The sequence below is a fragment of the Miscanthus floridulus genome, chromosome 4 (genome assembly GCF_019320115.1).
Source record: "Miscanthus floridulus cultivar M001 chromosome 4, ASM1932011v1, whole genome shotgun sequence".
NCBI classification, from domain to species: Eukaryota; Viridiplantae; Streptophyta; class Magnoliopsida; order Poales; family Poaceae; genus Miscanthus; species Miscanthus floridulus.
The window spans coordinates 51,394,088-51,401,579 of NC_089583.1; positions in this window are offsets into that span (position 1 = coordinate 51,394,088).

Sequence of the window (7,492 nt, forward strand, 5' to 3'; positions counted from 1 at the left end):
TTCTTCTTCACCTTGCACCATAGGGGTTGTGTCATTGTTCTCAGGCTATGGATTTAACTAGTCCTCAGCACTATCTTGTTGGAAGTTGGTGCTGTACTTTTTTCTAGACCTTGTTGAAACTCTAGGAACGGTATCGCTTCCTGGAGTTGCCCTCACCCTTTTTGTTCCACCTAGAGGTATCCTAGTCATCTTCTTCTTAGTTAGTCAACCCTACTTCTTGTTGTTGTTGTTGTCAATTTACTAACACACAAGGGAAAATATGTTATTAGAACTTGAATGAAAATAAGTATCAGAATATATATCGGAAGCGTGATGCAAAAACCCCATCAAAGATTGAGAAGAGACCTTTTCTACCCTAGTATTAACACATTCATCATTGTCTTCCTAGCCCTCTTCAGCTCTAGGAAGATATTTAGATGAATCTAACTGCTCATCAGGACCATTCTTGTGTGTTTGCTTGTTCAGATTCTGAGAACTTGGATTACAAAGAGAAGCGGCCAAGGTAGGGAGACCTAAGGCTACCATCTTCTTGTTGTTCTCCTTGATTTGCAAGTCCCAAAGCCATTTATAGTACCTTATTTGTAAACATATTTTAGTCAAATTGATCCCTAAACCCTAAACCCTATCTAGTAGAAGGCCTACCTAGACAACTAGAAAATAGCGCTACACATGGGAACAAAATCTAAAGAACAAAAACCTAAACCCTAAAATGAGAAGCACTTGGCAGAACCTAGGCTCGGGGGGCAGTGGCATGGTGCGACCCATCTAGGCATCGTCGATCATTGCCTCCGGTGGGGTGAACATAGTGGTGTGGCTCGACAAAGTGGTGCGGCTCCTACATCTCCATCTCTGGTGGGGTGGACGTCGTGGTGCAGCTCCTATGTCTCCGTCTCTGGTGGGCTGGACGTCATAGGTCATGGCTCCTCTGTCTCTGTCTCCATTGAATGTCGCACTTCTAGGTTGCGGCGGAGTGGATCTAGGAGGCGGAGGAGTGGATCTAGGCGGCAATGTAGTGGTTGTATGCGAGGGTGGCGGCAGAGTGGATCTAGGAGGTGCGGCGGTGGAGGAACGGGTGAAAACGAAATGAGGTGGCTGCGGCTAGGTCTCGACCCAATGGAAGGGGATTGACAAATTTATAGTCCTCGGTGAAGTTACTATTTTGTCCCTAGTCTACTATTTTAGGAGCTGTCATTCTAGAGGGCAGTAGGGGTTTTTTGCAGCCACCAAAAATTGGGCGGGGAGAAGCGCACTGACGCCAGAAGCGTTAGACGGGAACTAGAAAGCATTTTCTTTTTTTAGAATAAAACTAAATGGTTTTTTCTTTTTGTGTGTTTGTACTATTGAAGTGTAAAATGATATTTGTTTATACGAATTTGACATCAATTTCTATGTGTTTGGGATACAAAGTATTTTTGTATATAATGATATTTTTATGGTAGTATGCTAGTTTACAATGTTGTTTTTTAGTACTTGTAACCTTCTTTGATATATCAAGGAAAAATTATAGACTCATTAGATGTGAAAGATGAAAACCTTCTCTGATATACACATTCAATGTGCAAGATGATAATATTTGAGGTCTCAAATTATAGGGAGACATACATGATCCCTTATTTTTGTAGCTATATACACATACACATTGTACTTAACTATAATGTGTGTGCATGAATGAATTTAAACACTTAATAAGTTGATTAGCACTTCATAAGATCACATACAATGTGTGTATGAATGAGTTGATTAGCACTTCATAGGATCATATATGACGTGCATATGCTTGGATTACTTCATAATGCTTTGTTACTATATAACACACACATATAACTAATATGCACTTCATATAGCTAAGCACTTCATAAGATAAGATCATATGCATGCTTGGTTATATCAACACACATAGTTGCACTTCAATTGATAAGATCATATACATGTTTGGTTATATCAACACACATAGCTATATGATGTGTAAGATCGTATGCACTTCATATACATGCTTGGTGTGCTTATACACTTGATATGGACCATACGATGACTATTAGAGTGCGAGTTTTACAATGATTATACTTTAATGTTGGGCTTGAATATTGCATTGAAAATCTGGTTCAGATTAGATTCAAAATGAGCTAATATCATGGATGTGACCACAATTTGACCATCATGGACCCACCAGTCAGCCTCACCCCATGCTGAACTGAGTCCAGACATATGAAGGGCTAACCATGTCAGCCTCTAGTCCCAATGGTCTGATATCCCTCCAATCTCTCCCTAAATCCCCGAATTCCCCAAATCGACCAGGCGCCATCGGAGTAGCTTCGACGCCTCGCCACTCAACACTGGTTAGCACCCACGACCACCTTACACCCACAGCACTGGCCACCACCGGCCATGCCACAGCCATGCCCCTACTCTACCGCCCAAGACCTACTGCTCCATCAGTCACCTAAGCCCTGCCGCGCCATAGCCGTGCCTCCACACCACCAGCAACCACCCACCATGCCACTAGCCACCACCCGCCACCACCGAGCATCCACTCCATCAGTCACCTCACTCCACTGAGTAGGGTTAGAGCTCCATGGAGCAGTCCGAGGAGAGGTCTGAGGAGCGGTCCTTGTACTCCTCTCCAATTCCCTATCACCATCCCCCCTACTCATACACACCATCTATCAACTGCTACTGCAGTCAGAAGACTCCCAGGTGGATCTCATGGAGTAATGGGAATCCGGGAAGGAGGTACCATTCATGCTACAAATATCGGGTGAGTTCAATTTACATTGTGATGGGGTGATTTGAATCCAGAAAACAGTCTGTCTGACAATTTGCTAAATTATTATGGATGCAAGGAAGGTGGATGCAGTTTTTGGGTGTGGTTGGATCCCAAACCAATAGATCATCAGATTGAAATCCTTGTTGATTTGCGAGATGCAGTTAAGGCCTTGCATAACAAGAATGAAACTCTAGAGCTAGAGAAGAATGAACTCAATTTTTTGCCAAGACACTTGCCAAGGAGCTGGAGGCCAAGGAGCTATAGGCCAAGCTACAGCTGGTGGCCTTGTTTAGTAAAGGTGCCAAGGCATGCTGTGGTTCAGTGATCCTTCTTGCTGTGTTTTTGACACTCCTGGTGGCCATGTTCAGTAAAGGTGCCGAGCCCCTGAAGCTACAGCTGCTGTGAATGAGTTGTCTGAATGTATGAATTAGCTTAGTCTAAATTAGCTTAGTCTAAATGAGTTGTCTGAATGAGTTGTTGAATGCATGAAACTATGAGTTGACTAAATTAGTTGTTGACATGTGAAAATATTGGCATATGTTGGCAACATCCCAAAAAAAGACAAATTGTATGAATGAGTGCTCGATAGAATGCTCAATTGGTTTTATAGAATCTGTTACAATTCCATAACATCAAGATCCAACTAAAAAAGACAGTGAATTGCCCACAAAAGAGTCATTGCTACAAATGTTTGTGCTCCATCAACATCCCACAAAAAGACAGCTACAAATGATAGTTAATCTAATCATCATCATTACATTCCATGGGATCCCAATCATTGTCACTAAAATACTCAAAGATAGTGTCATCTTCACAACCTTCAGAGTCACTATTTTTAGCCATGTCTTCTTCCCTTCTATTGATAAGAACTTGTAAGTTACCAGCAAAAGTAGATTTCTCTCCATCTACACGTCGGTGCACTGGTGTAGGCTCATCTATGCCATCATCATCATCTTGCACCCCAAGCTCATTATTAGAACCAGTTTCAACTTGGTGAACAGCGCTCAATTCTATTTCATTGACATCATACATGCTCCTATGCTCAATTTTTGGACAACACGCCAATTTTTGCCAACTTGTGGTCCTACACGTAGAAGACCTTTTTTGATTGAGTTGCTAATATAAATCGGTCTGACTTGTACCAAAACCTATCTATATTGATGGATATAAAAAGGCCATCATCTCTAAAGGTTCTGGCTTTGCCATCTTGACTGAACCACTCACACCGAAAAAGTGCCACAGTTCGAATGAATTCCAAATTGGAGTTGTAGCTCATCTCAACTATCTCTTTGAGCTGAGCATAAAATTCGGTCGACACTCTATTATGTGTTCCATCCACTAGCACACCACTATTTTGTGTTTGCCTTTGTCTTTCATGGTCGATAGTGTTGTATCAAACACCATTCACACTGCATGATGCCCATAATTTCACTCTAAGGTCAGGACGACATGATATTGCATATAACCCTTCACTAAGCTCTTCACGATTATCCTTCCATAGCATTTTGATCTAATAAGACAACAAAATAAGTGAAAATTTGAAATATATGAAAAGAATAATGCAGGACAACATATGAAATTAAAAATAAATTTGGAACCACTTACACGACTCCTAAACCAAGCAGGAAATTCCATTTCCAACCTATTCTCAACATCATGGCCACCTTCTTTCTCTAAGTCTTCTTTAAACTTGCTGCACACATAGTTCACAATATGTATTGATCATGCATGTTTAGCATAGTTGTTTATTGGCACACACAATTTAGAAAAACACTCACCTTAGATATGGCTCTACCTCGTCACAGTTGTTTAGCACATACCAACAAAGCTTGTCAAATTCTTTGTCCTCAAGATATGTCTGCCTATTCGCTCCCAAGAGTTTAACACGATGCTAGAAGATAGAGAGGTCATCATCTGATGCTCCCTGATCCCATTTGTCATCATCCAAATTAAATCTAGTGACAAATCTTCCATGTACCTTGAGCAAAAGGTCAAGGCCTCATTAGCTATGTACAGCCTTAGCAATGGATCCTTCAGGTCTAGCCCTATTCCTCACATACCCCTTCAAAGTGACCATTTGGCGTTCAATCGGGTACATCCATCCATGTTGGACAGGACCTCTTAGGAGTGCTTCATCAGGAAGGTGGATAGCCAAGTGGACCATCACATCAAAAAAGGCAGGAGGAAATATTTTCTCTAGCTTGCATAGTATCACAGGGATTTATGCTTTTAGACGTTTGATTACATCAACCTTTAGTTTCCTACTACAAAGCTCTAGAAAAAATTTACCCAACTCTACAACTGCTTCATATATGTCCTTGTGCACTAGTCCCCAGAGACTAATAGGTACAATTCTTTGGAGCAGGATGTAGCAATCATGGGTTTTGCGGCCCTACGCCTTGGAACCATCTACACTAATGCATCTTGTCAGGTTGGAAGCGTATCCATATGGAAACCAAATACTTTTTAGAAATCCACAAAATGCAGCCCTTTCTTCTTTCTCCATGGCATACCATGCTACTAGCATAGAAGCTGAATTGCCATCATCTTGTTCTAAATGTAACTCAGGTCATATGCCCATATCTTGCAAATCAAGTCTCACATTAACTGTATCCTTATTCTTGCCCTCAAGATGGAGTATTATGCCTAGAAGGGCATTAGATATATTCTTATCTATATGCATCACATCAAGATTATGTGGCAGCTTCAAGTGTTTCCAATAAGGTATTTTCCATAGAGCAAACTTTCGGCTAATTGGCTCATCGTCCTTCTATGCATGCTTCCTTTTCTTGCTACCATCAGGCTTACCAGGACTAACATCTTTTACCTTCTCTAGACACTCCAATGTTTCATCCATACTCAACTTTTGTGGCTCAACCCGGTTTTCTCAGCATCCATCAAAGGCCAAGCTTCATTGCCACTTGTGAGTTTTTGGAAGGTAGCAACGGTGTCCAATGTAACATATCATTTTCCTAAGACTCCTTGATAATGGATCTCTATTGCAATAAATGCATGCATAGTAACCTTTAGTAATTCACCCTGACAATACACCCAAAGCTGGATAATCATGGATGCACCATAGTACTACTAGCATGAAGGTCAAACTTTGAACTAGTGAATGCATCATAAGTTCTGACACCCTCCTAGAGTTTTAACAAATCCTCAATGAGAGGTTCTAAGAATATGTTAAAGTCCTTGCCTGGAGACTTTGGTCCTAGGATGAGCAATGCCATGATGTAGTTGGATGCATCAGTGCATGACCAAGGAGGTAGATTGTATACCTTTACAAGTACAGGCCACATGCTATAAGTTGTGTTCATGTTCCCGAATGGATTGAACCCATCTGTAGCTAAGCCAAGCCTTAGGTTTATTGCATCTCTAGCAAAGCTTGGATACACATCATCAAAGTCTTTCCTAGGCTTCGCCATCGGCTGGATGGCTCATTTCATTTTTCCACAGGAACCCACTTATCCTTGTGCCACCGAATCTCCTCAGACATTGCTTTATTTGCAAACATCCTCTTCAGCCTGGGTATAAGAGGAAAATATCTCAAAATCTTTTTAGGAAGTCATTTGGCACCATCTGCATCTACCCACCTAGATTCCTTGCATTTTGGGTAGTTGTATAGATTGATAAGATTGTTCCAAAACAACACACAATTATTGTCACAAACATGGATTAACTCATATCCATGGCCCAATTCTTTGATATACTTCTTTGCTTTCTCATATGAATCAGGAAGACCACAATTAGGAAATGACCCTGACAATATTGCACTGAATGATGTGTTGCTGATCCTATAGAATGACTTGATATGTAGCATTCTGACTAGAAAAGAGAACCTAGACTGAACTAAAACCCAGGGCAAAGAGCATGTTTTGCATCTTCAAGAACTTTCACAAACATAGGTTGTTCTCTATCTTCTTGTACAACTGTGTACAAGTCTGCAAGCACCTCTGTCCGTACCCTAATCATTGTCGAGCTCATCCACATCCAACACATCACCTAGATCATCAGGTTCATTTGCACCCTCTACATATTCCACAATCTCCACATCAAAAGCTTCTCCATGGTGTACCCACCGAGTATATGTAGTTGACCATCCATAGAGATAGACATGGTCATGCACATCTTTCTGACTCCTGAAGACTGATTTAGACAATTGTGACATGGGCAAGGTATAGCGTCATCCACATTGAATCTATCTCGAACAAAAGACATAAACTGATCAATGGTGTCAGTGAAGTCATCGCTAAACTGAGTATCACAAATCCATGTTCTATCCATCTACTGAATGCAACAACAATTACCTCTAGTTAGCCATGTCTAAACAACTATGACATGCTATGAATTGTAGGCAATGGAAGATGACAATACCTCTAAGTAGCTAAAGTGGCCGCCCTAGCACCCCTGTCTCATCGCCATTGCAGGCACCCGCAGCTAGCCACCACCAGTAGCTGACAAAGTTGGTAGCCTAGAGCATGCATTAGCAGATGCCCACCAAAGCTGGCCTCAATATCTGCCCACCAAAGCAGAGAAGCCACAGTAGCTGCCCGTCAAAGCAGCTATGCCACCACAGGTGCCTGCCGAAGCAGCTACCCGCCAGCACATCCCATAGCACCTGACCACAGGAGCAGCTAGGCCACAGTAGCTTGTAGCCGAAGCTACCCGTCGGAGCTGCCTACCAGAGAGGTTCGTCAGAGATGCTCGATGGAGAGGTCCGTCACC